This window comes from Rhinolophus hipposideros (assembly GCF_964194185.1).
Source record: "Rhinolophus hipposideros genome assembly, chromosome: X".
In the NCBI taxonomy this organism is placed as follows: domain Eukaryota; kingdom Metazoa; phylum Chordata; class Mammalia; order Chiroptera; family Rhinolophidae; genus Rhinolophus; species Rhinolophus hipposideros.
Window position 1 is genome coordinate 100,093,346 of NC_138046.1, and position 23,919 is coordinate 100,117,264.

The following is a 23,919-nucleotide window of genomic DNA, read 5'->3' on the forward strand; positions in this document are numbered from 1 at the left end:
TGAAGAAAATGAATCTGTTAAAAAGACTGCCCCCAAGAGTAAATAAAATTACCCATAGCTGGCCTCTGTCTTGTCAGAAGAAACAATTTTCCTCATCATCTTTGGAGACAGTGAAAAAGGCTTTTCCCCATTCTCTTTCTCTCTCCAAGCCTCCTATGCTTTTACCATTAGCAATCCCAAGCTAGAAGTACTTGGAATCCCATTTCATCTTTAGAGCCCTTAGACTTAGAGCAATCTTAGCTCTTGAACATTTCTTTTCCTCTAGGTGGCAGGCTCCTTCTTCTTCTGCCACTTTGCCCCTGCGGCTCCAGTAAAAGCCCACTCAGACCAGATTACTCCTTCCCATAAGCCACCACACTACTCTCTGCATATTATGTCCTGCTGAGGATGGCCCTCATAGAGAAATGTGGTGAGAACAATAAAGTTTGTTTTCCATAAAAAATGTAGTGGTTAGAGAATGGTATAAACATCCCTTAATACCTCCTTGAAAATCAGACTCTACAAAGTTGTCCTGACATAAGAGGTTCAGACCTTCTCAGGTCTTGCTGGCAATGTGCACAGCCCTGATCATGCATGTGTTTCTCTACATCCCCATGAGTATGTCAGCTTTTCAAAGCCCACGACAGATATCTCATTCCCCAGATTTTCCTTTTAAGGTTTTGCTCAGTCTCGTTTCCCCTAAATACTATCGCCCTCTTAGACAGCAGCAGTTTTAATCAACAGCCGCTGATTCTTTTTCTTTTCTTTCTTTCTTTTTTTTGGGGGGATACATGCTTTTAGATAAGGCTTTTTCCACTGAGTGAGTTCTGAGATGAGTCAAATTGCAAGCAGCCTTGTAAATGGGCCTTTCCCAGAGAGCTGCCAGAGAGACAAAATAGTGGCAATTCTCTGGGGAGAGGGACTTCTGAGGAGCTGCAAATTTTTCTACTTCAAGTGTCTGCTCTGCTGCTAGTTTTCACAGCTATTAAGGTTGTTGAAACCGCTGGTTGTCAATGTTACCTTGGAGGTGTGGAGAGGGAGATGGGGAGAAGGAAAGTTTCATTGCCATCAAGCTGACTGTTCTTTCCCAGATTCAACTACTTCTCTAGACCAGATGCTCCTCTGATTATTGGAGGACTTTGTTTAATTTTCAAGATTTGGAACAAGTTGATTTTGACAATTTTGGCCAGTGTTCTCTTGGTTATAATGGCTTTTTGGTCATCTTTGCTTTATCATTCCAGAATTCCCACCCCTCCTCTTGCTATTTGATCTCCCGTTGGTACTACACATTGGTCAAATATGCAAGCAAAAGACAAATAGCAAGGGTTCCAGTTAATGCAGTCCACAAAATCAGTCATCTGGAACAAAGAGAAAGGCGGAAAAATAAATGTAGTATGTCTGGAGCAGCAAGTAAGGAATACCCACTGCACCATTTTTTATAGAAACTGGTATATAAACCAGAATGCCAATTTCTGACTTCACAATCAGAAATCATTTTCACATGCACCAGAACACTTGCAACTGAAATGACTAGGGTATCCTCTCTCTGTACACAGGAAGCAAAATTATAAGCAACAGTCTGCTTACTCAGCATGAAATCAGAAAATACAAGTAAATAATCCTGTCAAGTTTTGTTTGCTAACAACTTCCATGCCTGAAGTAGTAACATGCTTAGCATTAAAGTCAACTTCTCCCTGCAAAATAATTGGATGCGTAGTACAAATGGCATTAAAAAAAATCATCCTCCTTTTTCCATACTTTCTCAGCTGAGTAAACTTCATTCTTATCAACACCATTTTTCAGATGCACATGTATTCAGCTAGATTAAAGTCTTACCAAGATGGACATATTCCTGTCTCCTTAAGTTTGTTTTCTATCTCTTCAAATAATTTTTCATTCACTGGTTTTATGCTTCAGTTCTCCATATTTTAAAGTTATTGGAGTAAGGTAATTCACATTTGCTTTGGGTACTGTCTACATTGGACTGGTTAGTTGAGCCCCTGTGTACTGAAGAAGATCCAGAAATGTACTATGAAGATGAGAATCATAAATGTGTCCATTAAACCAGGCTGAAGAAAGATGTCTGGAGCAAAAAAATCCTTATTAAGATTTTCCCATAGCACAACTGAGTAAGTAAGGTTGTCTAGAAAACATAACACGAAGAAAAATTTAACAAATGATTCCTTTATCTATATTGTAGTGTTCTGTGGACATATCACTGGAAAAAACTACAGACTGTTAACATATGAAAACTAATTTCTTGATTATAAAAGCTAAGTTTTCTTTTAAAAAATAGTTTTTATAAGTCAGCTTAGGTTAAATTTTGTTATAATAACTTCCAACAGAAAAATCTCAGTGACTTACTACAACAAAGATTTATTTTTAGTCCAGTTTACATATCTATTATAGGCCAGATGTGACTTTATTCCAGGAGCCTCGCTTAAGATATCCCTAGTCTCGTGGCAGATAAAAAAGATATGAATTGCAAGGCACTTTCTGGCAATGAACTCTTCTCAGAAGTGACCCAGTTCACCCACTTACAAATCATATGGCCCAAACAAATCATATGGCTAACTTAAACCCACGGTACAGAGAAGTGTATTTTTCCACTGGGACAGGGAGACAAAGTGCAGGGAAACATGGTGAATATATTTGACAATAATGCAATATACCTTACTCTCCTAGTCACCTACCGTGAAAACCAAACTTACTGTGTATTTCCAAAGCACCTATGGTACCTAGTACATTTTTCTTATCAGGACTTACCAGCATTGATTATTAATATAGTGTATTAGTTGAATGTCCTATACCATTTTTGAGACAATTAAGGTCCCTGTGGAATAACTTAGTGAATAAGAGAGTCGACATAGATCTGAAGTGAATTGATGGAGTATAGCTATCCAGGCTAAGTGAAAGCATGTGATTCTTCTGTCCTCTCCCTTTTAAGAAAGAGGGGGGAAATGGTTGCTAGATTACAAGCTGCACACAAGAATTAGACAAAAGGAACTTATCTTTTATAGAGAGGAGTAAACAAATTGGGTATGGGAAAAAGGGATGAAAACGTGTCAGTCAGATAATAGATCAGGGAATGTTGTATTCTGAGTCCATCCCACTCTCAGGAGAGGCTGTTAAGGAGGGGCTGTATGCTTGCTCACACTGAGAATGGGTCAAAGTTCAGGGACCTGGGGGAAGGAGAGAATCTTAACAAATGTTTGGTTAGCAAGCATTTTGTGCTGATTGATCAGGGGTGACAAACAAGTCTGCTGATCATTTATAAGGTAAAGAATGGGAATTTGGGGACTGAAAAAAATGGCGGCGTGAGGTGAGCCTCTGTAACGCTCCCCTGGAATTTACAACGAATCGGACAAAAATAACTCCACAAAGGACTCCTTGCACAGCAGACAGGCAAGACGAAGAGGCCGACTACTGAATTCACCTCCAGGTGGGTGAATCACGCGAGCGGGGGAGGAGGGAGAGGAGAAGTGCGGAGACGGAGCCGCGCGGGCGCAGGACACAGACCTAGCTCAGTGCTCGGAGCCCGCTGCTCCCGGGAACTACCGCAGCTGCGGGAGAGGGAAGGACTCGGACTGCTAGGGCTCCGCTTACGGCCCACAGGGCTGAGGGGGCAGCATACAAAACCGCTGAACCCAACGCTCGCTCACGGCAGAGACCTCGGAGCAAAGACTGAGGGAAGAGGGCTGAAATCGGTGGTTTAAGCCCTCACTGCCGAGCGGAGAACGGAAGCCCTAGGCACGGAGACTAGCCGCCCCCTCCCTACCCTCCCAGAGCTCGCCCCGCCCCCACCTGCCCGGTGCTAGAAGCGATAAAGTAGCAGTGTCGGATCAAAGGACAGAATATTTGCTGCTCTGAGAACTGTGGACCGCAGACACAGATTCGCAGCTCAACTAGTTCCGGCAAAGGGGAGGGAGCTGTGGAAGCAGGACTGGCTGTGGTGGTGGTCGCCGCCATTGCTCTGGGCCACCTCTCACAACTCACCCCGCCCCTGGCCCCACCTATCTGGGCGGATCCCTGCAGGAGTAAACAGAACTGCGAAACAAACGGGCTCTGAATCTGGTGCAGAAAGAGCTTTGGAACTCCAAAAGCTCTTCGCATACCTATCAACCTGTTGCAGAAGACACTCCTGTAGATGTCTAGGAAGAGAAATAGTAAATCAGTGATTGCCATGAATAACCAAGGCAACAAGATAGCTCAGAAAGAAAGTGAAAAGTCTCCAGAAAAGGAACTTAGAGATATGGACCTTTGTGATTTAAATGACAGAGAATTCAAGATCACAATTCTGAAAAAACTGAACGAGATGCAAGAAAACACAGAAAGGCAGTTTAATGAACTCAGAAACACAATCAAAGAACACCATGAGCATTTTACAAAAGAGATTGAAATCTTGAAAAAGAACCAAATAGAATTTCTGGAGATTAAGAACTCAATAGAAGAAATTAACAATAAAATATCCAGCTTAGGTAGTAGAGTTGACCAGATGGAGGAAAGAATCAGTGACATCGAAGATAGGAACCTGGAATTTACACAGAGGGAAGAAGAAAGAGACTTGAGACTTAAAAGAAATGAAAGAACTCTACAAGAACTTTCTGACTCCATCAGAAAGAGCAATATAAGAATAATGGGCATACCAGAAGGAGAAGAAAGAGGGAAAGGAACAGAGAATATATTCAAACAAATCGTCGATGAGAACTTCCCAAACTTGTGGACAGAACTGGATCCTCGAATCCAAGAAGCAAATAGAACACCTAATTACCTCAATCCCAACAGGCCTTCACCAAGGCACATTGTATTGAAGCTGTCTAAAATCAATGACAAAGAAAGAATCCTCAAGGCAGCCAGGGAAAAGAAGACGGTAACTTACAAAGGAAAGCCCATTTGATTATCATCAGATTTTTCAGCAGAAACTCTACAAGCTAGGAGGGAATGGAACCAAATATTCAAACTATTGAAAGAGAGAAATCATGAGCCAAGAATAATATATCCAGCAAAGATCTCCTTTAGATATGAAGGAGGAATAAAGACCTTTCCAGACATCCAGAAGCTGAGGGAATTTTCTAATACACGACCTGCACTACAAGAAATACTAAAGGAGGCTATTAGACCACCATCAACAGGGACAACTTGTGGCAACCAAAACATAAAAAGGGGGAGCATAAAGGCCTGAACTGGAATATGGGAATAGAGAAAGTAAGCGGACTGAAGAAACTGGAATACTCTAAATATCAAACTTTCTTTTACATAAACTCAAGGGTAACCACTCAAAAAACATCCAAATCTGAAATATATACTGTAATAAAAGAAGAAACAGAGGGAAACATCATAGAATACCACCACACAGAAATAACAGACAACAACAAAAAGGCAAAGAAACAATGGAGACACAGCCTTACCAGAAAACTAAAGACAGAATGACAGGAAATCCTCACATATCAATAATCACCCTAAATGTAAATGGACTGAACTCACCAATAAAGAGACACAGAGTAGCAGATTGGATCAAAAAACTAAACCCAACCATATGCTGCCTACAAGAGACACATCTCAGCTACAAGGACAAGCATAGACTCAAAGTGAAAGGGTGGAAATTGACACTTCAAGCAAATGGTACCCAGAAAAAATCAGGTGTAGCCATAATGATTTCCGATGAAACAGACTTCAGGGTGAAAAAGATAACAAGAGACAAAGATGGACATTTCATAATGGTAAAGGGGACTATACAACAAGAAGACATAACAGTCATCAATATTTATGCCCCCAATCAGGGAGCACCGAAATATACCAAGCAACTACTAACAGAACTAAAGGGAGAAATTGACCAAAACACAATTATACTAGGGGACTTAAATACATCATTGACAGCTATGGATAGATCATCCAAACAGAAGATAAATAACGAAATCGCAGCCCTAAATGACACATTAGATGAATTGGACATAATTGACATATATAGAGCACTTCATCCTAAAACATCAGACTATACATTCTTTTCTAGTGTACATGGAACATTCTCAAGGATAGACCATATATTGGGACACAAAATCAGCCTCAGCAAATTTAAGAAGATTGAAATCATACCAAGCATATTCTCTGATCACAAAGCTTTGAAATTAGATATCAACTGCAAAAAGAAAGCAGGAAAAAACACAAATACATGGAGATTAAACAACATACTTTTAAAGAAGGACTGGGTCAAAGAAGAAATTAGAGGAGAGCTCAAAAGATACATAGAAACAAATGACAATGAAAATACATCCTACCAAAATTTTTGGGATGCCGCGAAAGCAGTTTTAAGAGGGAAATTTATATCATTACAGGCCTATCTCAAGAAACAAGAAAAATCCCAAATAAATAACCTCATGTTACACCTTAAAAAACTAGAAAAAGAAGAACAAGCGAAACCCAAGGTCAGCAGAAGAAAGGAAATAACAAAAATCAGAGCAGAACTAAATGAAATAGAGAACAAAAAGACAATAGAAAAAATTAATGTGACAAAAAACTGGTTCTTTGAAAAGATTAACAAAATCGACAAACCCTTGGCTAGACTCACTAAGATAAAAAGAGAGAAGACACTAATTAACAAAATCAGAAATGAAAAAGGGGAAGTTATCACGGACACCACAGAAATACAAAGGATTATCCAAGAATACTATGAAGGACTATATGCCACCAAATTTAATAACTTAGAAGAAATGGACAAGTTCTTAGAAACATATAGCCTTCCAAGGCTGAACCAAGAAGAAGTGGAAAATCTAAACAGGCCGATCACCAGTAACGAAATTGAATCAGTCATCAAAAACCTTCCCAAAAGCAAAACTCCTGGACCAGATGGCTTCACCAGTGAATTCTACCAAACCTTCAAAGAGGATCTAATACCAATCCTGCTCAAACTCTTCCAAAAAATTGAAGAAGAGTCAGTACTCCCTAACTCATTTTATGAGGCCAACATTACCCTGATACCAAAACCTGGTAAGGACAACACAAAAAAAGAAAACTACAGACCTATATCTCTGATGAATACAGATGCTAAAATCCTAAACAAAATTCTAGCAAATCGAATACAACAATGCATTAAAAAGATTATTCATCACGACCAAGTGGGGTTCATCCCCGGGGCACAAGGATGGTTCAACATTCGCAAATCCATCAATGTGATACATCACATAAACAAAATAAAGGACAAAAACCATATGATTCTATCAATTGATGCAGAAAAAGCATTTGATAAGATACAACATCCATTTATGATTAAAACACTTACTAAAATTGGTATAGAAGGAAAATACCTCAACATAATAAAGGCCATATACGACAAGCCCTCAGCTAACCTCATAATTAATGGTGAAAAGCTGAAGCCCTTTGCTCTACGTTCAGGAACACGACAAGGTTGTCCCCTATCACCTCTGCTTTTCAACATAGTGTTGGAAGTCCTCGCCAGAGCTATCAGGCAAGAGAAAGAAATAAAAGGCATCCAAATTGGGAATGAAGAAGTTAAATTGTCACTCTTTGCAGATGACATGATGCTATACATAGAAAACCCTAAAGACTCCACCAAAAAGCTATTAGAAACAATCAATGAATATAGTAAAGTTGCTGGCTACAAAATCAACGTACAAAAGTCCATTGCTTTCCTATATACCAACAATGAAATCTCAGAAAAAGAGATAGAAAAAACAATTCCTTTTGCAATTGCAGCAAAAAGAATAAAATACCTAGGAATAAACTTAACCAAGGATGTGAAGGATTTATATGCTGAAAACTATAAGACATTTTTGAAAGAAATTGAAGAAGACACAAAGAAATGGAAAGACATTCCGTGCTCATGGATTGGAAGAATCAACATCGTTAAAATGGCCATATTACCCAAAGCCATATACAGATTTAATGCAATCCCCATTAAAATCCCAATGGCATTTTTTAAAGAAATAGAACAAAAAATCATCAGATTTGTTTGGAACCACAAAAGACCCCGAATAGCCAAAGCAATATTAAAAAAAAAGAACAATACTGGAGGTATCACACTCCCTGATTTTTCCTTGTACTACAGGGCTACAATAATCAAAACAGCTTGGTATTGGCGGAAAAACAGACTCATAGACCAATGGAATAGAATTGAGAACCCAGAAATAAAACCACATAAATATGGACAGATAATTTTTGACAAAGAAGCTAAAAACATACAATGGAGAAAAGACAGCCTCTTCAATAAATGGTGCTGGCAGAATTGGATAGCCACGTGCAAAAGAATGAAACTGGACTGCTATCTGTCACCATGTACCAAAATTAATTCAAAATGGATCAAAGACTTAAGCATAAGACCTGACTCAATAAACTGCATTGAAGAAAACATAGGTACTAAACTTATGGACCTTGGGTTCAAAGAGCATTTTATGAATTTGACTCCAAAGGCAATGGAAGTAAAAACTAAAATAAACAAGTGGGATTATATGAAACTGAAAAGCTTCTGCACAGCAAAAGAAACTATTGACAAAATAATGAGGCAACCAACTGAATGGGAGAAGATTTTCGCAAACAGTTCCTCTGATAAGGGGCTAATATCCAAAATATACAAGGAACTCATGAAACTCAACAACAAAAAAACAAACAACCCAATTGAAAAATGGGCAGAGGACCTGAAGAGACATTTCTCCAAAGAGGACTTACAAATGGCAAATAGACATATGAAAAAATGCTCAACATCGCTAATCATCAGAGAAATGCAAATGAAAACCACAATGAGATATCACCTCACCCCAGTCAGAATGGCTTTCATCAACAAAACAAATAGTAACAAGTGTTGGAGAGGCTGTGGAGAAAAAGGAACTCTCATACACTGTTGGTGGGAATGCAGACTGGTGCAGCCGCTATGGAAGGCAGTGTGGAGGTTCCTCAAGAAATTACGAATAGAATTACCATATGACCCAGCAATCGCTCTCCTGGGTATCTACCCCAAAAATATAAAAGCATTTCTCTACAGAGACACGTGTACTCCAATGTTCATTGCAGCTTTGTTTACGGTGGCCAAGACATGGAAACAACCAAAATGTCCTTCGATAGATGAATGGATAAAGAAGTTGTGGTACATATACACAATGGAATACTATTCGGCGTTAAGGAAAGATGATATAGGAGCATTTGTGACAACATGGATGGATCTCGAGAGAATAATGCTAAGTGAAATAAGTCAGACAGAAAAAGCAGAGAACCCTATGATTTCACTGATATGTGGTATATAAACCAAAAAGAACAAGACAAACAAATGAGAAACAAAAACTCATAGACACAGACAATAATTTAGTGGTTACCAGAGGGTAAGGGGGTGGGGGGTGGGTGATGAGGGTAAAGGGGATCAAATATATGGTGATGGAAGGAGAACTGACTCTGGGTGGTGAACACACAATGGGCTTTATAGACGATGTAATACAGAATTGTACACCTGAAATCTATGTAAATTTACTAACAATTGTCACCCCAATAAAATTAATTAAAAAAAAAAAAAAAAAAAAAAAGAATGGGAATTTGGAGGGTCCATGTCTGGTTTTGTTAGAGGTAAACAAAGGGAACATTTGTGAGTTTTACCGAAGTCATATGGAAAAGAGTGTTTTTTTGCAGTAAGCCCTTGTCCTGAACACAAAATGTGGGGGCAATTCCTTTAACCTGCACTGTTTTTCAGGAGCACAGAGCTCAGTTGTAACTCAACATTGTCACATCCTTTGCCCTAGCTAACAGAGCTCAGAGACTATTCCACCTCTGCCCTCTAGGCCTAGAGATTTACTCTCTAGAAAAGTTAAGCCAGAGGATAGGAATTTGGGGGCACCAGGCATTTCTGAGTACAGGAGTGAAAATGAGAATTAAGTGAGACCTGTTAATAGAATGGTGAGAACCCAAACTTCCCCACAAGCTCCCTTCTTCATCTAATCTGAGAAACTGTAAAATAGGTCCTAACTGGCCCAGGAGCAAAGGCCTATAAATACTGCCATCCGTGGAGGGCTGGGGAGGGAGGTAAGAAAGGAGGGATAGGGAGAGAGATATATAAGAAACTTGTTAAAAACAATTCATGGAGAAGAAAATAATATTTTTAGAAAAATAAGGAAATATTAAATCCATTAAAGAAGTGATGAATGCCATTAATTAACACACACACACACACACACACACACACACACACACACACACACACACACCACATTTAGAGACCAAGAAAAATATATTGGAAATAGAATCAAAATGTCAATTAAAAGTTTAGCAAATAATACCGAGGAAGTATTTCATAAAGTATAAGAAAAAGATAGAGTTGTCAAAGAGTGAAGAAAATTTAGAAAATAAGGGGATAAATTTTGGATGACTAAAATCTGAATAGTGTTTCAGAAAGAAAGAAATGGAGAATAAAAAGATGGCAGGAAATTATTATTTTTTAAAATTCTCTAAGAAAACTTTCCAGAAGTAAAGGACATGAACTCCTTGAATTGGAAGGGCCCACTCAGTGTCAGGAAAATTAAAAGCAAGCAGAGAAACAAACCACAATTTTAAAACACCTGTGATGAAGAGAAAATATTAAAATATAGCAGGGAAGTGGGATTCTAAGAATCAAGGGTCAGAATAGCATTCAATGCCTCATTGGTAACATTGGGACCTAGAATATAGTGAAGAAATACCTGTAATACTTTTAAGGACATATTATTTGCAATCCAAAATATTGTACCCAATCAAATTATCAAATATGAGAATAGTTCAAGGCATTTTAGCATGTGAATTGTCGTTCTCTAATGGATAAAGAAAGATACTGGAGTATGTATTCTACCAAAAGTTAGAAAGTAAGAGACAAAAAGGTAAAACATTGAAGGGGTTCAGAACAGGACTCCCCAAGACATGCCACTTTGGCATGTGGATCATTTTAAGCGGAAGGTAATTGAGACCCTGTGAGCTCAAGAAAAATGTTTCCCTCCCCCTTAAAGAATTTAAATTAGGGGATTTACCCATAATAAGAATTATCACCAGAGATAACCTTTTATGACCTGTTTATAGGGCAGGGCAAATGTCTAATTACTGAATATCTGCTCTTCTTATCGTCCTGTGAATGGCCTTTCTCTCCTCTGAAGCTGTACCTTACCTCATCCTTAGCTCAGAATGTCATATGTACTTCACTCTAACTTTCTGTCTCTGAACCTCTCATGTACGTGGGGTCTCTGACTATCTCATGTATGTGGGGTTCCCCAATATATATGTATATAATTAAATTTGGTTATATTCTTTGTTAATTTGTCTCATGTAGATTTAATTATTAAACCAGCTGAGAGGACCTTGAATGGTAGAGGAAAATTTCTTCCTCCCCCACAAAATCAAATGTACAAAATAGGAATATGACACAGGTGTGTGCTTGAAGGAATTTTGTAGTTGAAGCTGAAGGGAAGTTCTAGAAAACAGCTATAAGGAAGCCAAGAGAATACATAATTAGTCCAGAGTGGAGAAAGAGGGTGGAATAAGAGAGACAAATCCAAGAAAATGGTGAAACTGATAGGATATCTGATGCATCTGACTACTTGTTGGAGGTTTAGAGTTCTACTGAAAAGATTGGAGATGAGTTATTGGGGAGACAGTTAAGTAAACATGATTGTGTTATCATGAGACAGATCTTTTAATCAAGTTCTACACTAAATGCTTTGGAATTAACAGAGGGAAACAGTTCTGTCTGTGGAACTCTTTGCAAAAACTATATGATCCTTCATTCAATCAATTATTCAACAAATGCTAGTTTGGGCTTAATGTGCATCAGCCATATTAATATAAAAGCAGAGACTATACATTTAAGGTAAATTTCTAGGTTCTGGGGATCCAGCAGGGAACAACACAGTCAAAAATCCATCATTCGTTATGGAGCTGACATTCCGTGGGGGAGAAGAGAGAGAATTAACAAAATGAATAAACAAAGTCATGAAGGATGGTGTCAAATACCAAGCAGAGAAATAAAACATCATTTGGGATCACAGAGTGCCCAAAAGGGTGAAGCAGGGGAGAAGAGAGTGGGACTTAATGGAGCAGCCATTGGTGGATGAGGGAGCCTACTAGGTTGGAAAGAGAACTCATTGTTTCAAAAGAGGAGGCTGCCAATTGCAGAACTATGAATTATGCAAGTGGATGATTCAAGCCACTTGTTCTGAGATCTGTGAAAGCCCAGTCAGTCCTATGACTGATTGCATGGCACTCTTTTCATCATCCCAGCTGATCGATAAGTATCAACTACAGACATTTGATTGTTCCTTAGAAACAGGCCTTTATGGGTAGTTCTCAGACCCTGGAATTAGCTTGAATAATTTTGATCAAAGCATTACCTTGAATTGGTCATAGTTTGGTGTAAAGATTTTCCAAATGGACTTTGTAGTCAACAGATATGAATTTAACATTCTATCTCTGCTGCTTACTCTCTCAGTGATTTTGGACAAGGGTCATGGACTGGGTTCCCCAGGTTGCAGAATCTGACTTGGAGTTTGGCAGGCAAGATGTTTAGTGAAGAACACCCTGGTGATCAACACTTAGGGAAGGAGGGGGAAAGTAGTATTGGCCAGGGGTAAAAGTCAAGCTTCAATGCAGTCTAAGGGAAGACCCCAACCATTCCTATGCGGAGTTTGGCACTGAGAAAACCCTTCAGAAATGTCTCAAGTTGGGCCAAGATAGGTATTTTTGTACTCGATTTCATTTATTTCAAAGGAGATTTATCAAGTACAGAAAATCTACTTGATTATTTGATAGAACAAGGATTATGTTACTGGTGTGGATAGAATTATTCTGAGGCATTCTGAATAACACAAAGGTAGCAAAAATATTTTTACAGAATAGGGATATTTTCCACCTGGGAATTTTATACCAGGATGAGAAACTTAGTCACTGCTCACTTTTCAAAGCTACCCTGAGTGCAGTCAGAGGCTTGAAACTATTTTTAGTCCTCATTGTCTCCCTGACAATGCTTTTATATTTTGAGGTCACGGGAAAATTGGAACCATCCTGTATAGCGGTTACATTTTAACTTGCAGCTTATAAATACCCATTTCTAGATGAAGACAAGGCTTTGTAATCAACATTCAGTTGTGAAATGTAGCTTTGTTTTTCGAGGAGGATGTGCCATAACTACCATTAATCATTTGGTCCATCAAATTATAAAAATAAAATAATGGTTTTCATTCTTTATTCCATGAATCTGAAGATCAAATAAGACCAATATTTAAAAGAAAGGAAATATATTCTGCAATTATTCCTCTTGCAGATACAGAAATAGAAACTCCTCAATCCGTATATCAAGAATTGCTGAAATTAATTGATAAACCTCCATACTGACAAATATTACTTGATAAACTCCTACATACTTGATTCTGTTCTGAGCATGATGATGAATTTTACCTTAAATGTATAGTCTTTACTTTTATATTATTACCCTAGTGATTCAAGACCCAAAGAACTGAAAAGAGTATAGTTAAAAACCGATATGTATCTGTCAGGGTTTTGTATTGCAAACTGAAACTGACTTTGGCTTACTTGAGCAGAAAATGAATGTATAGCAAAGATATCTGTCAGCTCACCACACTGACAGGATGTCTGGAGAACCAGGCTCAGAAAATGAAAACACAGGGATGCTTATAAAAGGACAAAATGATACAAGCATTTTCCTGCTGAACCTAGCCTCTTATGCCAGATGCTTCCAGAGCTGTACCTCTAATCGTTTCTTTCCTTCACCTTTGTAACTCTGTGTCAAAATTCAGATTCCCTAACCACAGAGTTAAGTTGTGTTGGGTTGGTTGCCAGGGTCAGAGAAAAGGAGTTCTATTTGGCACTTTAGTGGGAGTTTAGGCCCTGTCTTTCACAAAGATTCTCATTAGGGAGGATTCCTCCGAAGTAAAGAGGAGAATTGGGTACTAAGAAGTCAAAAAATGAGAAATGTCCAGCTATGATGTGCATTTTGAAGTTTCATTGATGGAGTCCAATGGATTAGATGAATAAAGATGGAGTAGCTAGGGAAGGGTCTCGTGGAGAAGGAAGGAACTAAGATGGGTTGGCCCCGTGTTAAGCCCAGGGAATCAATGGAGTGGGGCAAGGCTGAGGACAGGAGAACCTTGGCAGGCGGGCATGTGTCAGAAGCCCTGCTTGCAGCAAATCAAGGAGGACAGTGATCCTCTAACCCCCGACAGGCTTTAACCCTCTCTACTTCTACTGCTCTGAGTGGGTACCTGTCCCCAAATCATGATGGGTCATTGTTCTACAGCCTGGTCATAGAAACCCTGGTGTTGGTAAGCTTCATGGGGCCATAGAGATCACCTGAAAGGTTCCTTATCTGCCAGAGGACAGATCTGAGGCCCAGAGAAGGAGAATTATTTACTCAAGACGGGTCAGTCAGCAGCAGTCAGAATCAGAACCTGGCAATTTGGCTTCAAGGCTGGTGATGTTCAGTCTGCTAAGTTTGTTAGGTCTGTCACATTCTAGCTACACTGAAGCCCACTGCTTCAGGTCCTAGCTTAGACTGTTGCCTCCTAAACTGTCTGTCCTCCTTGGATCACTCCAGCTCTCTACTAATGTCAGATTTATCTTACAAAGTAGAACTGACCAGGTGTTAACCTGCAGTGATTTCCCAAGTGGATGAAGTTCAGACTCCTAAGCCTAATTTCTCAGGCCCTGGCCACCCCTTGGGCCTCCTCACCTGCAATTCCCTGACTTTCACTCTGAGATTCAAGTCCTTGGCAAACTCCATCCATTGTTTGCAGTTAGTTGCATATGCTCTACCCTCTCCCTGTAAGTCCCTCATCCCTTTTTTTCCTGTGAACTCCTTTACATTTCAAAAATCAATTTAACTATAACTTTTCCAAAGAAGATACTGCTGAGTATCTCAAGTAAGCATTAGTGTGGTCCCATAGCATCCTCATTCACACAGCCATTGCTATCCCATTGAGTGTATTTGTTTAAATGTGTTTCTTCCTCCCTCTATTGGAAATGCCCAGAACATACATTGTATCCGCATAGACAGGTCAATTTTTGGGAAATGCCAGGCATTTAATGAGTAACTGAATACGTAATTGAATCAATCCACCTTATATAACTTCTAAGAACTTCTATGGGCCCAGGAACATGGACTTGGGAAATACATTGTATGTTTTAATCTAAATTTATCCTGCACTGATTAAAGATCATTATTACCTTAGCTTTCTAACCCAATTATAACATCTTTAGCTTTTTACAAATCATAGAGTAAATATTTCCACAAATATATCTTTGTCATCATTTTCATTTAGAGAATGGTTTAAGACTGAGTCATGTCATGAGAAGTGGGTTTAAAACAAAACCTGAATCCCTTAAAACTAACTAGTGTAAGATTTTTTTTTTTAAATATAAATTCTAGAGGCTAGGGTCACTGTTTAAATTCTAACCTCTCAGTGTTTTTTGTGCTAAGCCAAGTTTCATATGGTAACTGTTCAACAGATCGGTCAATAAAAACTATGCTATTTTATCTTCCCTCTTTCTTTCTTTACTTCCTAATACTAACTTAAAGAAATAAGTAAGGGATAAAGAAAAAAGGAAGAGGAAGAGCAAACAGCAGTGGGAAATTATCCTGGTAAAGTGAGCATCTGAGATAATTCAGCATCTCAATCATTCAGGTTTCAGAAGTGTATAGATCTGGGAAATAAAGATTTTACAGAAGAAGTACTTATGTTCTTGAAGAGTAGACCTGAATTCTTATTTATTTAATATTTCAGTAATAAGTGGCATACGTCAGCCTATCAGAATTTGGGAATATAAGACTAAGGCTAGTTACAACACTAAATACCATAATAGCATGAAAACCACGTTGATGGGTTGGTAAGAGCTCTTAAGGGACAGCTGTGCCTCCCCGCTGCCTTCCATGGAATGCAAATCAATAGAAAACGGCATTTCAGCACTGCACTCTAGCGAATATTAAATATCAAAAGCTTCCCAATGCTGGCAGTAAGTGGGCCGCATTGATTTTTTTCTCCTGACTCTAGTGGCATCGTGCTAATGAAGCCTGTCTCTGTGGACTTTTACTGTATAAGCTAATATGCACCATGGGAAGAATGCATCATATCAGAGCCCCTAACCCTGGGAGAGCAGTTTGTGGATACAGAACATTTGCTATTAGAACCACGGTCCATATCAAAACATCTGACTGAGAAAAGTATGATGCCTGCCACACATTTATGTCTTACCAAAGTGAGTTTGCATCTTTGGAGGTCTGCATGATGTCAGATCCATGTCCATTATAGAAACACAAACTTCTGTGATAGGAGATTATGAAGAGATAAGCCTCCACCAGGTTGCAAAGTACAGTGTAAGGCACTGATTCTCAGACTTGGCTAAACATTGGAATCTCCCGGAGAGTTTATAAAACGATAACTGACTGGACCCAACCCCTAGGGATTCTGACTTAATGGTGTGGTCTGTGGCCTTAGCATCCAGATTTTAAACTGCCTTCCAAGTGATTCTAATGGGCAGGCAAGGTTGAGCACTACTGAACTAAAGAATATGTGCTTTAGTTTAAGTTTAGAGAAGGCATTCTTCCATTGAGTTAGTCACCGATTGAGGTTACATTTGTTTATGCCTTGGTTCACTCACACTCACATTCATATGCTTCTAGTAGTGTGTGTGTATGTGTGTGTGTGTCTATGTGTCTGTGTTGGGTGGGGATGTGCATTACCAAAATCTGGGAGGGAGCTAGTCACTTAGAGTATTTTGTTTTGTTCATACTTGATTTGCTGATATTTTTCCAGAAACCTAAAATGAGCATAGAATTTTTCAGAAAATGTTGCCAACAGATGGTCATCTCTTTAGATTCTTTATTGATATAAAACTAAAATTTATTGTCAAGTTGAACAGTAAATAGGCTCTTTATTTAAAATAAATGGTTTGGGGTAGCATGAAGGGCTTGGTCTCCTTCCTGGAAATCACAATCTGAGAGCTCAGCAGACCACAGAGGAAGAAGGCCTAGAAGAGTGAAGAAATGCTTCCATCTATTTCAAATACTCTCTGGCCTGTTTTTCCCAGAATCAAAATATATATGCTGACACAAAAGAAGCTGTAAGAGTCACAACTGAATCAGATGATTGTTCCCAAACCAAATAGATTGGGGTGGGGTGGGGTGGGGTGCAGTGGCAGAAGGAGCACAGCAGTGTAGCAACACTCCGTACTGCAGAGACATGCCATGCTGCCTAGGTCATTGTGAGCCATGGGTGAAGGATGGGGATGGAGGGAGAGGGTCCTTCAGGGATACTTCTTAGGCCTCCTCGAGCATATGCATGATTCTTCAGGGTGTTCCTAATTGGCTCATTCTAACTCGTTTCCCCAGCCTTCTCTTATTCAGTAATTGGCTTTCTGTGCTTTCACTTGCCCCAGTCTTCCAGGCTATCACCTCTGTTTAAGGAAATCAACTTGGCCCCATAAGACTTACAAATATGGCACTTTGGTTTTAATGAATGTAGATGGAATTTGATCTGCCCAGTTACTGCTGGTTCTGCCCAGAGGGGTAGTGGTGAGGGGTTTCTTTTGATCCCAAGAATGGAGTTTGGAACAGTGAAAGGCTTCCAGCCTGTTTCTTTTTTTCCTTAAAATATGCCTGAAATTATTCATATCTCAACTTGTGGGAGACAATTTCTTTTCAAATATTCCCAACTGTACCACAAAAGAAATTCCTCTTATGTACTTTGACCTAGATTTCTAACTAGATAGTATCTTCTTATATTAAGAGAGTTTTTCCCCCTTTCCTGACCTGGTGATGTGATAAACTTTCTTATATTAATTATTAATGAAGGGCATCATGCCCAGATGACATCACTCTAATCCCTATATCCAATGTGTCTAAGAGAGACAGAGGAAACTTGGTTCACCTCACTACACTACATTATCAACATAGCCCACTATTTCTTACCACTGATGTTTACTTAAAGGTGTAGGGTTCAGGCAGAAAATGACAGAGGATAATGTAGTACAACTACCTACTACTCAAAAGATATATCGTCTACCCAATGAATCAAAGTGCAGAAGGACATAGACTCACTTGCAATTTTAACAAAAATAATAGGTTCCACAACTACTTCCCTACCTATACTTTTGTAGTTAATAATGATGACAAACCTCTCTTGGTACTCTTTGGCAGGAAATAAAAAGCAATAATGGGATTATCACTTAGCATAGGGTCCTGAGTAGCATAGGCTTTCAAGAAATACTTATTGAATATATAAAAATCAGAATATTTTGCTAGAGTAATCATGAATTTAGTTGCATTCACAGTCCAGAAAGTACTACATCCAATAAGTAGAGTCAGCTACTGAGCATGTTGACAAATTGAAGTCTGCGACCCACCTTCATTTGATTAAATCACAAAATGAGTTGCTTGGAATCTTATATGTGCATAAAATGAGAAAAGTGGAGAAAATACTGCATAGATTCAAAATGTTCAAAGCTGTACAACATGCAGTATATAATAAAGCCTTCTGTGTGGGAAAAAAATGGATGTAAAACTGTTACTGGTCTTCTGGGATTAGTAGATAATAAAACAATTAGAAAAGAGTGAAGGATATACCAGGTCATCCATATATACTCGTATGTGACCAAGAAGCCTGAATTTGCAATTCAATCTTAAGGAAAAGATGGGCTTACCTGAGATTGCCCCTTCTCACAATGACTCAAGGAACAGGTAGTTCTATATCAAACATCTGTTGCTACATCCCCTTTTTTTGTTATTTGCAACACATAGATAAATACAACCATTTTTGAAAAAGTGTTTGAATTTACCTCTGTTAAGATTAAGGAAATTGATATGATTTGTGATTGCTATAACACCCCCAACTCATACATAATGTAGGCTGAAATATTAGTAAAAATTATCAAGGATGTTGCTTTAGTCCTTCCTGGCTGCTATAACAAAAGTATCGTTGATTGGGTGGCTTATAAACAACAGAAATCTGTATCTCATACTTCTGGAACCCAGAAAATCCCAAGATCAAGGCACTGGCAGATTTGGTGCCTAGACAGGACCTACTTCCTGGTTCACAGGTGTCTTTTCACGGTAGCCTCACAGGTTGAAAGAGGCAAAGGAGTGCTGTGGGGCCTCTTTTATAAAGAAACTAATCCCTTTCACGAGGCCTCCACCCTCATGACCTAATCACCTCCCAAAGGCCCCACCTCCAAATACCATCATATCAGGCTTTAGGATTTAACACATGAATTTTAGATAGACATAAACATTTTGTCTATAGCAGATGCCCTCACATAGATTGTTGGCCATTAAGAATTGCTGGTTTCTCATTTTATGTTTCGCTCTAGAAGTCAGTTCCAATAAATGGCATTGGATCTCAAGCTGGCCTCAATCATATTTGTCCAGCCTCAGTTGAAGAGTTATGTCATAAAAAAGATAATTTTCAGAAAGTAAGCCTTCATTTATCTTCTTCACTCAGTTACATCACAAGAATTAAATCTTCTTTAGGAATCATGAATCTAGATAAGGTGGTGCGCAACTCATTAATTTTGGGGTGTTAGTGGGGAGTAAGATGCAGGGAACTTATGAAGAAAGGAGTATGTTTGGCACCTGGTCATGCCCAGGGTGATGTTACCTAGGCGTGTTACAAACATGTCAAATAAAAATGAAAAGATGAATCCTATGTGGGGAAAAGTCGCTGTCAGTCTCAGGAAATTTGAGAGCATATATATCAGGATAAACAGTAAGACAAAGAAATGGTGATAAACTGGGGAAAAAAGATGAGTTTGATAAACAAGAGAAGTAAAAAAAACAGAGCTGGGAGAAAGGTAGGATCGGATAAGAAAATAGTTTATTCATTTTTCCTTTGAATTATAACTCCATGTCAAGCTCTGTATTAGATATTCAACAAAGTTAATGGAAAGAAAGTTGAAGTCTTTGTCCACAAATCCTTGCGTGAGTCTTTTATTTGGGATACTACTTAGAGCATCTCCTAAATGCCAGGTTTTACAATGTATTAGAGTCACAACACCTGTTTCTTTCAAGACACAAAGCAGCTAAAGGTCACCGTACAAGCATTTTCCTAAAGGTGACTTTACAACAGTAATGCCATTGGTGACATCCTTTCTGGAGTTGTTAGACTTCTTTTTTGTTGTACTCAAAGATATTTATATTTTATACCCCTCGAGGACTCATCAGGTAAGAAAGTAGAGGAAAAGTATTTCTTTAATATAGTACAGCACCGACTGGAAATTCTGCTGACACAATCCTAAGACAGCCTTGCAAAAAGAATCTCCTTAGTTGAAAAAAATATACCAAATAAGAACAAGATATGCCATATACATTCAAGGCTATAGCATTCAGATCTTTCTAGAAGGTATGATCTTCTTGAGCTCCCACTGTTGCTGACTTTAACAATTCTAGGAAGCTGTACACCACATCCTGCAACTATATATATATATTTATATATATATATATATATATATATATATATATATGAAATTATAGTTGACATTCAGTATTATTCAGCTTCAGCTTCAAGTGTACAGCTCAGTGGTCAGGCACCTACACCATCCATGGAGTGGTCTCCCTAATAAGACAAGTGTCCATTGGATACCCTACAAAATCTTTTTTTTTTAATTTGATAAAATTTATAGTCCAAATGGAGGAGAACTGAAATCTTTGTTTTTTAATTAAAGTTTATTGGGGTCACAATTGTTAGCAAAGTTACATAGATTTCAGGTGTACAATTCTGTAATACATCATCGGTATATCACATTGTGTGTTCACCACCCAGAGTCGGTTCTCTTTCCAAAATCTTTACAACATTATTGATTATATTCCCCAAACTAATAAAAAAATAATAATAATTCTAGGAAGCTAGAAGGCTATTCAGAGACATGCAGTAAAACACATACTACATTTTAAACTCTTGCTCCATTCTTTTAAATTTTTTTCTTGTTCTGAGAAAATCAGAATGGTGCTCTGCTTGAAAATAAATTGCCATGTGGAAGAGTAGTTCTTGGAAAAAATCAGTAAATCCAGAGAATGGGTGGTATTATCTGGCCAGTGGCTAGTCACCCTTCTGGTATCCAGACTTACATCGCATGTGGTGATAACACCAGATGGTCCATTTTCCCATCTGTCCAGAGCCACTCAAATTCTTTCCAAAGAGAAACATTTGGGGATTCCCAAGTTTGATATGCCAAGAGGCAAAAGATGTGAAATCAAGCAGAAAAATAGGAAGAATGAAAAGTTCCCATAAGAGTGCAATTTTTTAAGCCACCAAAAAATTAATGAGGTGTGCCTTGTAATTAAATTATCTATTTGGGTTACCAATGAATAAATATTGACCTATCCTCATTCTATTCACTGTGTGCTCCTCAGTTTAATAGCGAGTGTTCATGTCAGTCTTATCAGAGCTTCACTCAGCTGCACGCACTGAGATTGCTCAAATGGTAGCCACCGTCACAGCTACCTTCTCATCTTGATTAGACCTTGACCAAGGCTGATGACGTATTAGCCTCATACCCAGATCAGTCAAATACATTACCTCTTCAATCCTTGTATCTGATGTGCCAAGGGTGCCCCAAACGGCAGGCTCTCTACAGTTGAGCTTCCAGATACAAGGTGGCTTTTGCTCTGGTTTCCTATTTTGCATATATATATAGATGGCTAGTTTGCCTTTTTTCAGCTAAGCTTTAATAGACCTTAACTCTCATCTTTCACAGATAGTTGTTCAGCTCTCTGCTCCTCTTCACAACCGACCTACCTCTGTAATTAGGGAAGGGATGCTCAGGCCATTCTGGACCCCTGAGGTCTTCTGCAACATCACGTGTAGTGACAGTCCATAGACCTCCAGCAGTCTTTCAATGGGCAGATGTGAAGGACTGGTGCAGAAGCACCTCACAGGATAGCCAAATGAAGGGAGAGCCCCTTTCTAGTCCGACCCTCTGTCTATGAAGTACACTAGTGCAGTACACAGGATAGAGGCGTTTCTCCATTGCACACACTATACTTCTTTCCCATGTTACCTAATTGTTCAAGACCTCTGCTTCCCCACTTGTAAAATGGAGATAATACACCTCTACATGGGATTGCGTGAAGAGTAAACTACTTAATACATTTAATGCTCAAAACTGCGCACAATGAAAGCATTTAACCATTATGACTATTATTATCATCCTTAATTCTATAATCAGAACATTGAAATACAAAAAGATGCGAACATTGATTAACTATAGATCAGGGAGTGATGGGTCATAGGTACATCCTCTACATTTGTTCTTATTGTTCTACCTTATCTAAATTCCCTAGTAACATTGTTTATGTAATCATGATAAATCAGTAAGTGTTGTTTTTTAAGGTACTAACAATTCTGGGGAGTAACTCAGTAAAAGTTGAGCTCTTCTTGGACCCAAAGAGAGTTGGAGCTATGATAACACCTAAAAAAGTTTGAATGATTATTTTTAAAGTATTTAACCTTTGAATGATTTCCACACTGTGGAATCTGCAGAACAGCACCCCAAAAAATGGCAAAAATCACAAACGCCAAAGACAGACACCCTTCTATCTTTGTTATGACGTAATTCCACGAGGCTCCTGTGAACCGTATGCACCTGGGTTAGGTGTGGTGGTGGCTTGACGGAGGCAGTGCTGCCACGTCAGGCTTTCCCAGCCCCATCTCCCCAGAATCCTCCCATGCAAGACTTTACCAGAAACCCCTGTGGTAGAGTCTTCAGGTAAAGAGGGACTTCTTTCATACTGCCCCTTTCTCAGATTTCTTTTCCAATCAACTTTTCCTAATTCTTCTCTTTTTTTTTCTCTCTGTTGCTTACTTTCTTCTCTTTCCCGCCTAATCAAGGCTAAAGGAATGAGAATTAATTAGCAAGAAACTTCCATTCTGGGAATTATTTAAATTTGAAAAATGTTAATATGATACAGCATATAGAGATGTGTGTTAATTCATCTCAGGGAATTTTAGAGAAGCTACTGTTTTTTTTGGTTGGAAAGAATAGGGGAAATGTTCAGAAGATTGATGCTGCTTGAGTACCATTTTCCCAATTCAGATACTTTCAAAAAATCATCCACTATCGTACTGAATTAAAATCCTACCCTTGAAATGTTAGACTTTAAAATATTTTTTTATAAAATACTGGGAAAAGAGCTTAAGTTGTTGCAGATAATGTCATAGGATCTACTACAAATGTTTCACTATATATTTTACATATTTAATAATGTATAATTAGTGTATATGATATATATGCTAATATGCTATACTTCTAATGAACCTCTGGAAGAATGTTCTGCTCTCTCTGAAGCCAATCTCTCTACCAATAATAAAATGTGTATAATAGGAATTCACATTTATAAAGAGGAAGAAAGGAAAATGCATTAGTGCTGTGCTGTTTTAAAAGGCATTTGATCAGATGATTGATTCTCATCTGTCATGAAAACCTTTCTTATAAAGAAAAAAAGAATCTCACCATGTTTCTAATAGCAAAATGGCCAATTCTCATTTCTTGCCTAATGAATTATTTATATACTCCACTGAAGGCCATTTATTCTCAATCTACACTCCAGATGATGGTGCACTCATTTATAAGAGAATTTCCTCTGGATTCAATATATTCTCTTCATTTACTCTGTGAAAATGTTGGTGTGCTCCACCTCAGAGATGAATGAAGACCCATGTTATGATACATCTGCTCTTCTACGATCATAGAGTAACAGGTGAAGTGAATTTTTGCAAGGATACCATTATTCGATTAGTGAAAATAGACAGAATGGATAATTCAGGACCAAGCAAGAAGGAGTCACTGTGGCCCTCAGGCATGGCCCAGGCCTTTATTCCGGATGCTTTGAGTCCTGGGGCCATTTCCTGACTCTCCCCCATGCCCCTGTTCTCTGACCAGTTCCTCCAGGTGCTAGCACTCCCAGGCCTAGCATACGATCAGGAG